Here is a 15,597-nt window from a genome sequence, read left to right on the forward strand (position 1 = left end):
TTTCTAAGAAAACACATTCACATGTAACATCTGAAAGAAATCTTTATTTGATGTTTAAAACATACATATAGCATATCAATCAAGCAAGGAATATTCATTTTATAAGTTTATTCTCATTACATACTTAAACATTCTAAAAGAAACACACACACACATATACATATATGTGTGTATATATATATATATATATATATATATACATATATGTGTGTATATATATATATATATATATATATATATATATATATATATATATATATATATATATACACATACACACACACACACACATATGTGTGTGTATGTGTATATGTGTGTGTGATTGTATGAACATAAGTCAGCATACTTAAAATGTAATTTCTTTTCCTTTTCCAGCAGTCTCAGTTCCCCCAGCTTTCACGGCAATCCTCAAAGCCCTTCTGGACACGCTGGGAAACCCCTTCCTTACCGCCACTGTAACAAACAAAAGTCACAGTTCTATTACTTTTATCAGAGTTAAAATAAAAATGTGATTTATGTTAGCTGGCTTCATTTAGCAAACAGATATTTCTGTTTATACAGATACAGATATTAATACAGATATATTTTACGCATAATTTTACCTCTTTTTTTTCCTAGATGGGAAGTCTATCCAGTTCACATTACAGTAATGCTAACACCCCTTTTGGTCGTCTCTCCTTACCTTCCAGCATTCATAAATCTGTTGACCTTCTTTGTCTGAGACCAACCACTACAATGCATCATCACCTATTTGTATTGGTAACTTACTTTACAACCTATTTTAATGGTTGCAAAGTAAGTTACTTGTGCTGTATGCAATTTTAGATACACAGAAAGTCTTCACTTACTATATATGGCTGTCATAGTGTCCTTATCAAGGGCAGTTCTTCACTCTGCGCCGATGTCCGTTTTGCTCTGTCCTCCTATAAAAAGCATGAACATTTGAGTGTTTGACTAGTTTTAGATTTCCAAAAATTTGATATTTGTACAACTAAACATTTGAACTACAATATATGCTATTGAGCGATACTTTTATGGGTAATTTTTGGTAAAGAAACTGGTGACAGAGTTGTAGGCTTTTTAAAGTACTATTAGCTAACCATTTGAACTGACTTTCAAAGCTGATTACCTTTTAAATTGCTGTGGATCAAAACCTCCAGTGGGAAGGCGGCCATTAGAAGAACACGCACCATTGAACCTGAAAATAACAAAAACAAACAAAAAACAGAACAATATATAAGAGTCCGGTAGGGTAATAAATCTCTTCTGAAGCAATATAGTTCATTTTGGGTGAAAAACAAAACATTCCTCTAAAATATATATACTGACATCAGCAATCAACATCATGATTGTAATTATTTCCTTTTTAGTACATCTACTGCTGTTTGCATGTGTCAAGCACTACGACTGTATCTATGCATATGCAATGTCTAAGCAGTAGTATTGGTCTGAATGACAACAAACCTAACTAGTGTTTTGGAAAATCTGTTAGAAAACAGTTATTTCAATAATTATGATTAGCATGTGACACAGACACCGCATAAAAAACTACAACAACAAATACTTACTTTAGGAGGATGGGGGAGGGCAGCATGAGGTTGAGACTTTGACATCTGTAAAAAACAAATTCATGTATTACAAACAAGTCACTTAAAAATACATTAATGTGGCAGACTGTTCCCTGTTCAGATGCAGTGTATAAGTACAATCAGGGCTGTCACAACAATGGGGTGGGGCCAAGTGGCTGCAACCCTAGGTACAATGTGCAGGTATATATAATTACATATAATATATGTGAATAAAGCAAGAATCTGTTTAGGTTAGTCACTGTGCTGACTGATGCTTGCTAGGTTTATATGATTGCAAACTGCACAAAAACAACAACAGCAACAACATTAATGACAATGACAAACAAAATTACTTACATTTATGTAAATCTCACATTAGGGAGATCTGCATTCGATTTCATGGGCTGAAATAAATAGGCAGAAACATTACTGCTAAAAAAATAAAAAACAAAAACTCTAAAAAGCCTAAAAATGACTTAAAAAGCAAGGAAATGTGGAACATTGTAATTAGCGAACATTAATAAAGCATAACTGTTCTTTGTTTCTAACCTTGGTAAGTACTCTGTAGCCAGAAGGAGAGGTAGGATTTCTGTGAAAGCCAAATTAAATGTGAATAGGCTTTGATAGTTATTGAGAAGGCAGAATAATAAGAAAAGGCAAAAGTACGTCACAATATAATTAATTAAGTTACATATTTTGATTACCAAATTATGGAAGCGTGGAGCTGCCACCCAGGCAAAAGAAAAATAGAGCTGTATCACGTTATGACATGAAATGTTTATTGTTCTAACATTATGCTTTTCATGTTTGTATAATATAATATCACGTTATTATAATATACATAATTGTCACGTTCGCACAATATTGTACGGACGTGATAATTATGTACATTTTTCGTACAATGTTGTTCAAACATGTTGTTCAAACATGATAGTATATTGTTAGAACGATAAACTTTTCACGTTATAACGTGATATACTTATATTTCTCTTTTGCCTGGGTGGCAGCTCTACGCTTCCGTTCCAAATACACGAGAATAAAGTAATATTATATGGGAAAAGGCACCTGCTAGCTTGATGATGGAGGCTTCTTAGACTGGCCACCCGCCTTGGCTTCTTGTCGCCACTTCATGAAATAAAGGTCCGTTTCCTCCATGCCGGCTAATTATTCATCCTCATTAAAATCTCGTATATGTTCAGTTGGCAGAATTGAGAATTTTACATCTTCCAACCACTTAATTAACGCGAACATAATCGGCTTGTTTCTTCCCGTCTCCTGTATCCGGCCGTTCCTCTCGCTGTCAGATTTCGCGCCTCAGAGACGTCGTTATTTTTCAAAAAAAAAAAAAAGAAGAAAGAAAGAAACAGCAACAACTACTAAAGAGAGTTTTTGCACGTTCATTGCACATTTGTGGGAATGTTTAAATATTTAATTTTTATTAATTACTTTTCATTATATCTTTATTTTTTAAACCACCGTGGCAATCCGCATGCGCATACACTCCTGCACGCAAAGGGCTTTGGAGTTGACGTAATGTCGCAATGCATTGTGGGAGCGCAGCACCATCTTGGCAGGTCACGAATCAAAACAAGATTGCTACGAACCATTCTGAAACGTAGCTCAAAAGAAAATGACGGTATAGAGACAGATTCTGTCCAGATGCAAAGAGACGGTACTTGATTGTTGAAATGTGGACCCGTATGAAATATAGCCGTGGAGTAGAAACCCTGAAGACCAAACCGCTATTGACTTAGCATGATCTACTCTCATACCTTGTCTGTGGAGTCAGAGCATACACGGCGCACCAATTTCGCAATTATAAATCTCTGGAAGCGCACATCCAATTCACCAAGGACTGGGTACAAGATTTGGCTATTTTTAAGCCTCCACGTTGTGAGTACGCCGTCATTCAAGCAAAGGTAAGTCAGCTTGAGTACTGCGAGTAAAATGCGTTTGATTCCCCCCAACATTCAAATTAGTGCTAGTAAAAATTCATTCGTGAGGGGGAAATTACAGTGAGAACATGTAGAGGCTCTGTTAGAGGGATAACATAGTAAGTTCAGTGCATTGATGTGACATTGTCCTGAAGGATTTAGTTATTCTTTATGGTTAAAGAAATTGCCCTAATTAATTCATATTTATTATAAATAATCCTAATTACACATCTTGCACACAAGAATTTCACTCACATGTGTTGTACCAATGTACCTGCACATGTGATGTGACAATAAAAAGTGATTTGATTTGTGATTTGATTTGATTTGCTTCCTTGTTTGTGTCCTGTGTCACTAAAAATACATTCATTACATACTTTAGGTTCATTTTTTGCTGATAGGTTTCTAAAAAGAAACATGCAGATTTAGAATATAACATGCAGCGTTCTATAGATGGATACATAAAAACACTTTATTTGTTACATTTATGATAAATGGATTTGAAAGTAAATAAAACACATTTGTGTCGGACTTGGCTTATTAAAGTTCTTGTCTTTAAATGAACTTTGTCTGTGTGTGTTTTAGGTCCTGCACTCTTAAAGACTGAATTGCAGCATTGCAGCCACAGGTCATTGTGAGCATCACAGGGAAGGTTGAAGCCGCCCACTGCAGCTGTATGACTAGAGTCGTGGAGACTTGCAGCCATGTCACTGCTCTTCTGTTTAATGTAGAAGCAACAGTGAGGATCTGTGGCACAAGGACTGTTACAGATGAACCTGCATACTGGGTTTTGCTGGGTAATATGACCAAGATACAGCCAGAGGTTGGCCATAAGATAGACTTCTCCTCTTCAGCTGCCCAAAAAAAAGGTTCTTGATCAAAACATAAACAGACCATTCGTTGTGACAGGTAAAAGAAGCCATCCTCAAAAAAGAAAAGTTCCACCTGCTACTGTGGAGGAGTTGGATCAACTCATGGGACAATATTTTTCCAAGCATAGTTCTGTTCTGAATAACCCATAATGTTTTAATTTAGGGGGCCATGTAAATACTTTGCATTTACTGAATATGTACTTACTAAATACCACTGTTCAAAAGTTGAATAAAGAAACAAAGAAATGTTTGCCTATTTTTAATTAAAAGCACTTTGTCGAACATCACATCAGTTACAATGTAGAAAAAATGTTATGTATAGTTTACAAATGACAAAATGTTCACATAAAATCATGACAGCATTTGTATAATATCACCCACTACTAGCATTCTGTAATTTACTGTCTCTTTTGAAAACTTATCACTACATAAACAGCACAAGACTTAAAAGTATTTAACAAGAGCATTTTTCCCTGGTTTTACTACCACACTGGGGCACATGTTCACCAAAACGCAGCAAACCTTTGCCATCTTATCCAGGAAGGTCACCTTTTTACCCTCACATGGAAGAAGTAATCTGATTGGCATGGTGGTATGTAGCATGTAGTTTGAAGCAGGGATTTCGTAGTGCCCCATGTGTAGTGTTGGAACCCAGTCAGGATTTGTTTCATTCATTTCATAGGCTGGTTTGTTGCAATAATGCCAAATAATTAGCAACTCTATAAATAGAAGGTAGTTCTGCATGTTTGTTCTAAGTTTGTGCTATTGAAAATAAAATTAACAGGCTATAAATAATAATATGAACTTATTTAGAACTTACCTGAATGAAAATACTGGAGCACACCAACAGATATCTGTGGCTGGTAGAGAACTGAATATCAGCTCGTCTCGCAGCTGCTATCCAGGCTAGACGCCTTCTTTTGGTAACATCCAACACATAAGCTCCCTCATGATGTTTCCAGGTGAGGAAACAATGAAAAGAGAGCCTGTTTTCAAGCTTATTCCTTTGTCGGTAGTGCAATCTAACATTACAACCGACCACACAGCAAGCATTTGTTTGGCCTGCTAATATGGCGCCTTGACCAAAAATCGTGGCTACGCCCCATCCCGTAAGATCACGCTCCAGAGCCCTATTAACGTACGGATCTAGAAAGAAGACGCTGCATTTTTAACTCTGAGGGAGATGGAGAATGAGCCTATTTCCAAAACAGTGGAGTGTGTTCCTTTAAATACTAAATTGTATATATTGTCAAAAACTAAAGTGTACATAGCAGTTGTTGTATCTTGTTTACTGTATCACTGACAGATAATTTCAAAGTCAATGAACGCTACATTATAGTGAGATATTGTGTAATGTGAAATACTGTAAGCAAATGAATAAACAACCTAATTCGTGATAGACCTTTGACTCTGTTTTGTTTGAATCCAACTGTTTTTTGCAGATGTGGATAAAACATGTTACTTTTAGTATTGTTATCATTATCATCATTATTGCACTAAATATATTTTAAATAAAGGATACTTTGATATACATTCTACTGTAAGGTTGGAAATGTATTTTCTTCACCCTAAAATATGTTTTGAAATGTATTTTGGTTTGAAAGAAATACATTTTCAATTTCAAAAATATATTTTTTTGGAGCATCACAAATACAAAATATATTTACCATATATTTGAAATATATTTTGGCCAGGAAAAATGTATTTTTTTACCGTATGGGGCACTTCATAAGATCTGTTGCCAGAGATTCCCAGTACAGTTCTTGTGCAATCTGACATCCTTCAGCCTTCATTTCCCTTCTTTAATAATGTGAACTGAGTGTTTGCCAAACAAAAACAAAATTCATCTGAAAATGGTCAGTTACACAGAAAAAACTGGCAAATTAAACCTAATAACTAACTCTGTGAGTGGTAGTTTACATCCAAATAAAATGGGTCAGCATGAAACTGGCTGAAATATTGGCTTGTTTACAACCTGTTTCAACATCAGTCCACGCTTTGTTGTAGCAGTTAAAGAGAGCAATGGACAAAATGTTGTTCTTACCAGATATCCCCAAAACTATGAAAATAAAGGCAAAGTTACATATTAAACATTAGCTATCTTTTAAGGTTTATCTGCCTGCCTGGTATTAATTTTTCCTATCGAGTAAGGAAAGTAATAATAAATGAATGAATATGAAAGACAGCAACAGAGCAGGAGAAATAGAAGGAATAAAGCAAGGAAGAGTATAATCCATAGTCTCTTGTACTGCCTACAGCAATACATCTCCCTGGAGAGGTTACTGCTGACAACAAGACATAAAGACAGAGAGAGAGGGAGAGAGAGAGAGTGACAGAAAAAAAAATGAGACAAGGAGAGAGGGAGGTGTGAAAAAGGTAATCACTAGCTACCAGCATGAGAGCCAGGTAGATGAGAGTACTGGAAACCTTAAACATTTTTTTGCCTCACTCAGTCACAACAATCGTCTTCATATAATCATATAAAAAAATAAAAATGGAAGGAGGAAAAAAAAACAGTATTAACCCTTTAACCCTCCCTGCCAGGGATTCGTGGCTATTTATAAAGAACCATTACAGGGAAAATTAATGCCAATATTCTGAATTTCACAGAGGAGACGATGATACTTTCACATCTGGTATAAACAGCTGCTCTTTGATTTGAAGGTACGGGGAAGTAACTGATGGGTGGAGTGGCATGGATGTGGGCAGTGAGAAAGTTTATTTTGTTCCTGTTCCTGTGGTCTAAGTCAATGTAAATCCAACTATGGGGCTATAACGTTTAAATGTGCTCATAGTAGAAAATCTTAGGAAGCAGCTGTCTTACTGAATTCAACCAAAAATCATTATTTTTCACACTTACTGTACTCTTCAGTTTAACCCCAACAATCAGACGATCCCCTCTGAGGAAGCACTAGCTGATGGTGGGAAGAAGAACTTCCTTTTAACAGGAAGAAACCTTTAGCTGGATCAGGCTCAGTGAGTGGGAGTGGCTTAGACCTTTCTACACATGATGAACTGGACACTAAATGTAACCTTCAATCCAAAACTACATTAGATAAGATGAGGGTTCCTTTGCTATGCCAGGATTTCAAAGCATTCAGAACTCCTGGTTCTCTTACATCTTCTTTTACCCACATACTACAAGGGTGTCTTGCAGTTAAAATAAATTTAATTTATTTTTAAAATTACATTTACAACACAAGAAGCAATCTGTGAGCGCAAACCTCCACCGAGGCTGCTCACTCTCTTACTTTTAATGGCTCTGCAATCCTACAAAGTTTTATCAGAATCCATTCAAACCTTTTCAAGCTTTCATGTTTACAGACAGAAAGATTGACATGCACACAGACGCTACCAAAAGCATAACCTCCTTGGTGAAGGTAATAAACCTTGTCAGTCCCCATCAAGAAGGCACATGTTCAACCGTTTCACTTGACAAACTGTTTACATTTCATGCCATTCAAACTGTGTTGCTAAAGCGCTTTATCTGGAAATAAAATCAGTCCATAATTTCTCTTCGCACTGGAAAAAAAAGTTCATAAATCATAAAGGAAATCATGATAAATGATAAATGGCCCACCTTTTGTCAAATAACTTTAGGAGTTTAGCTTACCTGCCAAGAACTTGAAGCATCTCATCTTAAAATCTTCACGAGTCAATTTCTAACGTGAATGATGGCCAAATATACAAAAAATGATATCCAAGTCCTCATAAATCACATTAATACTTCCACACGCATCTTTCATTAAATGTTATCTGTTTAAGTAAATACCCATTGCTCAGAGTGTTTCAGCTGTCTGATAAATCAAACCGTCTCTTTACTTGTCATCTGCGTTTATAAAGATTTTAATAAGGCTTCACAGCATGGCTTTGCTCTTAAATGTGTCATTATGAGCTCGGAGACAGCAACAGCTTCTGAGGAATGCAGGCAGCTGATTAGGTTTTCTTGGCACGTTCTGAGCTGACACTTGCAGATTGACACTGACTGACTGACTGTGCCTCTGGGAGACTACCAAAGGGTGTGAACCAGTGAGTGTTGGCGCGTGCGACTATATCTGTCTGAGCATGCGTCTCTGCGACAAAAGCACAGATGTGTGTCAGATTAACAGCGCATTCTTGTCCATCAACATGACTGGTTGTCTGTCTCTTATGGCCCGCCACCGTAGATTCCCTTTGGTTTACATATTGCTTCTTATTCAGCATTCCAAGAGAAAAATACGAGGTCACTGACCCACACTCATAAATATACAGACCGCACATAAACACCAAAAAACACAACTTTAAAACCAATGAAATGTGCGGTTACAGTTGTACCCGTCAAGGGTTGTGAGGATTTATTAGAGGCTGTGTTGGAAGTGAGAAAAATGGGAAAGAATGGCAAAGTCAGAGTAAGGCTACATCTACACTAATCCAGATTAATTTGAAAATGGCATTTTCGTCAAAAAACGCTCCGTGTCCACACTATCATTTTCAGTCGTTTCATGCTTACGTTTTCATGCGTGAAACGTGAGACGATTTGACCTGCATCATTTCTGTCTGCCATTTATTTACTTTCCGGCTCTTTGAAACGTTGCAGCAATATGTCGAGTAAAAGCACAGAGTTTTTTAAATGGACTGACACAAACTAACACAAAAGTACAAAGTATCAAGTATCAAAGTTGCAAAAGTGACTCTGAATTAAAGAATTAAAGAAAAGCTATCTGGAGCATGTTCAAACTGATATTAATCTTTAATAGGGCTGTTAAAATTGAGAGCAGACAAAACAGCTGCTGTATAATGCCCTCCGCTATCTTAGTGTAATTGGTAACATTACTGCATCATATGACTAAAATGCGTCATCGTTTCTGAAAGTCTCCGTTTATGGAGTCTACACTGCGATGCAAAAGCGGCGTTTTCAAATGTATCCGCTTTGGAGAGCGTTTTCAAAAACCTCTGTTTTCCTTGACCGAAAACGTCGTCTCAGTGTGGATGGAAGTCCAAAAAAATAAAGAAAAAGATGCGTTTTCAAACGAAAACGTATTAGTGTGGACATGACCTAAGGGCATCTCCAGAGCTGCAGGTCTTGTAGGATGTTCTTAGCCTGCAGGACTCCCAGAGACAGGGTAACAGGGTCATAGATGCCCAGGAAGCTTGATCTGTGTGGTCGCAGATCCCACAGAGAAGAGCTGGTGCAGCACAGATCGCAGAACATGGTGGATTTTAGTTTGTGTACGGCACATCTCTCTGAGCAGTGCCGTTGTCCCCACGTGCTTCAAGGCCACCACCATCGTCCCCGTGCCCAAGAAGTCTTCTGTGTCCTGTCTCAATGACTACCGCCCTATCGCACTTACACCCACCATCATGAAGTGCTTCGAACGGCTCGTCATGAGACACATCAAGACCCTGCTGCCCCCCTCACTGGACCCAATGCAATTTGCATACCGCCATAACCGCTCAACGGACGACGCCATCTCCACTGCACTCCATCTTGCCCTGACACACTTGGACAAGAAGGACTCACACGTCCGAATGCTGTACATAGATTTCAGCTCAGCATTTAACACGATCATCCCCCAACAACTGATCGGAAAGCTGAGCCTGTTGGGCCTGAACACCTCCCTCTGCAACTGGATCCTGGACTTTCTGACCGGAAGGCCTCAGTCAGTACGGATCGGGAACTGCACCTCCAGCACCACCACACTGAGCACTGGGGCCCCACAAGGCTGTGTGCTCAGTCCTCTGCTGTTCACACTGCTGACTCATGACTGTGTAGCAACACGACGAGTCAGCGTACAGAGAGGAAGTGCAGAGACTAACGGACTGGTGTAAGGACAACAACCTGTCTCTGAATGTTGACAAGACAAAAGAGATGGTTGTTGACTTTAGGAGGACACGAGGCGACCACTCACCGCTGAGCATCAACGGCTCCTCTGTGGAGATCGTTGACAGCACCAAATTCCTGGGTGTACACCTGGAGAAGGACCTCGGCTGGTCCCTCAACACCAGCTCCCTGCACAAGAAAGCCCAACAGCGTCTCTTCTTTCTGAGAAGACTGAGAAAGGCCCGGCTTCCACCACCGATCCTGACCACCTTCTATAGAGGAACTATTGAGAGCATCCTGAGCGGCTGCATCACTGTCTGGTTTGGGAGCTGTGCCATATCAGACCGCAAGACCCTACAGCGGATAGTGGGAACAGCAGAGAAGATCATCGGGGTCTCTCTACCCTCTATTGAGGACATCTACACCACACGCTGCATTCGCAAAGCCACCAGCATTGTGGCTGATCGGACACACCCCTCTCACACACTCTTTACACTCCTGCCATCTGGAAAAAGGTACCGAAGCATTCGGGCACGCACATCCAGACTGTGCAACAGCTTTTTTCCACAAGCCATCCGTCTCCTCAGCAAAAAATGGACTGACTGATAAACACGCACACACACACATACACTAACATTATCACTCAGCTTAACTCAAATACCTCAAAACATTGAGACTGGACTGACTAACCAACACAAAGCGCAAACACACTGACCTACACCACCAAACCATCGCACACACCAACCTGTAAATGCTCTTTTGCACAATATTATTACTAGATATATTATATATATATATTTTTTTTGCACTAACTTGTCTTGTAGCACCTTGGTTCCTGGAGGAACGTTGTTTCGCCTCACTGTGTATTTTCAAACTGTATATGGTTGAAGTGACAATAAAGTTGAACTTGAACTTGAACTTGATCCCTGTCCATTGATGAAACTGAGAATTGGGCCGTGCTCATCTGAAAGCTTTTTTTTTTACCTGTACAAAGATCTTCGTCTTGTTGGCTACACCCCTTCCTGGCCCTGATACTTATTGATAAAAGAGGGATTTTCCAGTGGGATAAAGTGTTCTACCACACAGCAAAAGTTGTTCACAAATCATGTGAGACAAAGATTTTAAGGTTTTTAAATCCTCCTATCAGATCTCAATCTGACAGAGCAGCTGTGGGTTGTGCTGGAAATTTGATCCACTGAGGCCCACACCTCCCAAATTATATTTCTATATTTCAGATACGGCTTTTCTATTGTTACTCTAAAGCCCTATTCACCATTTTCTCTAAAGAAGCACTGTCATTACGGTAGCAATGGAGCGCATTTTGCTTTAATAGCTAAGCTCTGCGAAGCATTGTCAAGTAAGCTGGACTTCAGATTTATTGAGCTGCGCCCGTGTCATCCCAGATTTAGACCTGCTCTTTTAAGTGGTTCGATAAACAAGTGAAAACACTTCACATTGCTGAGAGACACCGATGTCTTTAATGTGGTCTCCGTTGTAATTTAAAAAAGTCTAGCGTGTTGACATGTGTTTGTCTACAGACGACAGCAGCAAAGACAGTTCACCTTTGTTCCTAAGCCAAATAACTCAGGTAACTATGCACAATAACAGACATAAACAAAACCTGAATGATCTAGACGCAGATACGAACACAGACAGACGACAATATGGCGACACAGTTCAGAGACACCGCCTTCTGCGGTTGCTTTAGTTCAGGGAACAAGAGAACATGTTTGGCATTTACTAACTTAACACGGAAGTTAGCATACGGAAAATATAGCATGGTCTGTGAAAGAACCACGTTCACCAAGTGGATATACAGCACAGGGAGACATTGTGGGAACAGTGGGAAGATTCACAAGAATCCAAGTCTGACGGCAAGGAAGTTCTGCAAGGAAATTCATCCTCCCTTAACAAACATGAAAGCAACATTAAACCTTAGTAAAGTCAGCAACAGAAGCACTGTGCAGGGGGATTATGCTGGATTGGAGGAGGGAGATGCATCAGCAAGCACATTAAAGAATAAGCATATCATATCGCAGTAATTGGAGATCTGTCAGGTAATAATGGATGCCATGTACACCTACGTTACTGCATGCTTTTAATGCCTGAACTCACACAATGCTATTTTAAACCATTTAGCTAAAAAAAAAAATGCAAAACCAGGTACCACTAGGGTTCATACATTTGTTCATAATTAATATAAATAGCAGTTTACTGACAAGTCATTTGAAGAAACGAATGCTAAGTCTTGCTTATATCTTCGAATAAAGTATTAATAATACTGTGATTTTGTTTGCATTTGCATGTGATCTGCGAATGTCTACATATACTGTAGGCACATACACACAATAGTATTTGAGTAAAGACACACACATAAATATACACCAACATAGTCATGCATGAACACACCTTGGCCTGAGCTAGTGTTGTCCAATTATAGGAGGATCCCAAAGCCCTGCTACATCAAAATGAGAAGGACAGGATTAAGACCTTCGAATGAGGGAGGGTGGCAGTAAACTGGAAAGGAAGTGGATGAAAGACCCTTCACGCGCCAGCCTCCACTGTCTGCCTGGGCATGTAGTTGCACAGTATGTGTGTGTTAAAGGTTTATGTGCATCTCATCATGTACTTCACTTGTCATAATCTGCGCCCTGTACTCTCTGCTGCCAGATCTGCATTTATTTGGGTTTTCTCAATCACAGGGGTTTGCTAAAGTGGCAGGTAGATGGATTCTGTCACTATGTCAGCCATTGTGAATTAGAATGGCTGTCACACACTGGGCCTTGTAGGTGAATGATATGAAAGATGCCTGACTAAGATTGAGCTTTGCTTTTTTGTCGCTATTAATGTGTGCTATTTATACAAGTACACATTTATTTGACAGTGTTTTTTTCCCCACTTTTTCTTTGCAATGTGGATTGATTAATGGCGTCTAAAGTTCTAGGCACAAGCAATCTTGATTGAAAATGGGTCCACACCCTGTTGTTGTGAGTTCAGCCAAGCCAATTTCTTAGAGAGCAAATCACATTACGTTTGCTGCATTTTAAACACGCTCACATGCATGCATGAGGTGCAAAGGCTATCGCTTTCACCAACCTCAGCAACGTACTCTCGAACACATGACATACATATAGATATGTACACACACACACACACACACACACACACACACTTCGAACACATGACATATATCTATCTATCTATCTATCTATCTATATATATATATATATATATATATATATATATATATATATGTGTGTGTGTGTGTGTGTGTGTGTATTTAAGAGCTGTGCCTGGAACAGACGGCCGGTTTCACAGGCCTGTTTGTGAACTCCTGGATTGGGTCAATCAAACCATTTTATGGGGCAGGGAGAAGGAGGGGAGCACGGGGAGGCAACCTAAGAAGGAGGAAGCATTTAAAGGTAGAGAACACAAACTAATGAGACAGTGTTGCTCTTCTGCACACTTGGCTTATATACTTTCTCAGTCTAAATGTGAAGAGGTTTAAATGCATTGGAGACCTTTAGCACAAACATTTACTGTCACTTATAATATTACATCAAGCAACTTACCGGGAATGGTTATCTAAAAGCAACTATGTACAGTGTCTCTGTTTGGCATCTCGCCTGCAATGTCGTCTTTATTCAAAAGCAAGCACCAAATTCAACAGAATAGAGAGTGGAGCGGAACAAGTTCCACATAAAATCTTCAACCCAAATTGACAATCCAGTCTCAGAGCAGTTTGTGATATAGTCACAACCTATAATCTATAGATTTGTGTTTCTATAAACTAATTTTAAACTTTTATTCAAGTATTTTGTGTCCCTGAACATGATTTTTCCATGAGTCTGCTCTCATATGTCCTGAAAAGCAACAGTAAGTCTGCGTTTGTAGGCTGGTGGGGTGGTGGAAGATTAAAGAGGACATGAAACACTGCACATATAAAGGCTAATTTACATCATGGAGCCCTGGTCTGAAAAACTGACACAGATGTAACTCTGTCTGTGAAGCTGGATTTAAGAAATAAGTGTTTAAGTTTTTAAAACATGTGTAGCGCCATCTTCTCTCAGTACAGAAGGTTACATCATGTGGTTGGTTGTGGCTAATTGACTTACAAAAGTTTGTGTTAGCTAACCAGTGACAGGATCGATAACTCAGAGGAAGAAAATAACATCACTAAAACTCAAAATCAGTTGAAGGGGCTCACTTGTGGGCTGCCCCTGTCTGCAACAATTACTTTTATGTTAAGAAAATGAGGTTATACTGTCCACTTTCACTCTCTGTCTCTTTAGCAGTAAGTGGCTCGACGTTATTTGGCTAGCTGCACTCGAGAAAATCCACCTGTTAGCCGTAATGCTCGCGTTTGTAAAGCACTTCATGAATGACGACTGTACTGAAGAGAGCCTGTTTGAGTCACCAGACTAACAAGCTGGAGTCCAAACGTCAGCTTTTCTTTGCAGGCCGTGCACCAAGCTGGCAAAGCAGATGTTTGCAAAATGCAATCAGCACTCTTTAATGCAAAAAAATATTCTCTCTCAACCAAACAGTTTACTACAGAACAGGTTACTACATGTGTTTCACACCTTGCCTTTATATATTTAGTGTTTCATGTCCTCTTTAAGTATGCAACCCAAGTTTGAATCCTACCTGTCGCAGTTTGTCATTTTTAAAATACATTGATAATTACAAATATGTTGTTTACTTAGTGTTAAGCTTTTTTTTTTTTTTTTTTTTTTTTTAGTGTTAAGCTTTAAAAGCTACTTGGTTAAGGTTAGGCATTAAATGCTACTTATTTATATTTTTAAAAATATGATTTAGTTTAAAATGTAATGGTTGTAATGTATTTTAAAGCTTTGCTGACGTCTCCCTGCTTTTTCTACAAAATATACGCGCTCCTAAATAATGCATTATTGGCAAAATAGAGCTCAAAAAAATTGAACAAACATACAAATTCATGCGCATGATAAACCAGAAAACATATATTATGCTTTCATGACTATTTCAAAAACTTCTGTGCAATGAAATGGAACACCATGGACTCAGTGCTTAGAGTCGGGAGCTGGGGAGTATATTATTTTATATACTTAAATAATAACAACATGTAAAAATAAATCAGGAAATGGAAAAAACAGATATGTTCCAGTAAAACATTTGGCATCATGCTTTTACCCCCTAGTCACCTCAAACACTCTTTCTGTAGTAAGCATAGTTGTTTGTCTCAGCTGTCACAATACCAGGTGTGAAGCATCCACGTCTATTTACTCTTGAGGAGGCTGGTAAAACTCCCATGAGCAGTCCGATACGGGCGGATAAACTCTCATACAATGTCTGAATGTAATCAAACTGTTCGCCAGAGGGAAGGGGTGATTTTTATGACACTTGAGCCTAACGTTAGCTGGCAGATGTTAGCTTATAACCAACTG

General features: G+C 38.7%; 1 long non-coding RNA gene across 1 annotated transcript; it reads right to left on the minus strand.

Moving 5' to 3' along the window:
* Positions 1-324: 324 nt before the first annotated feature.
* On the minus strand, positions 325-2,694 carry LOC113006552 (uncharacterized). The gene is made up of 7 exons (XR_003269774.1): positions 2,634-2,694; positions 2,118-2,157; positions 1,926-1,972; positions 1,569-1,613; positions 1,130-1,198; positions 849-923; positions 325-453 (listed from the first exon to the last, which is right to left on the minus strand). It is a non-coding gene; the product is annotated as an uncharacterized LOC113006552 (long non-coding RNA).
* Between the last annotated feature and the right edge of the window lie 12,903 nt (positions 2,695-15,597).

This window comes from Astatotilapia calliptera, chromosome 15, assembly GCF_900246225.1.
Source record: "Astatotilapia calliptera chromosome 15, fAstCal1.2, whole genome shotgun sequence".
In the NCBI taxonomy this organism is placed as follows: Eukaryota; Metazoa; Chordata; class Actinopteri; order Cichliformes; family Cichlidae; genus Astatotilapia; species Astatotilapia calliptera.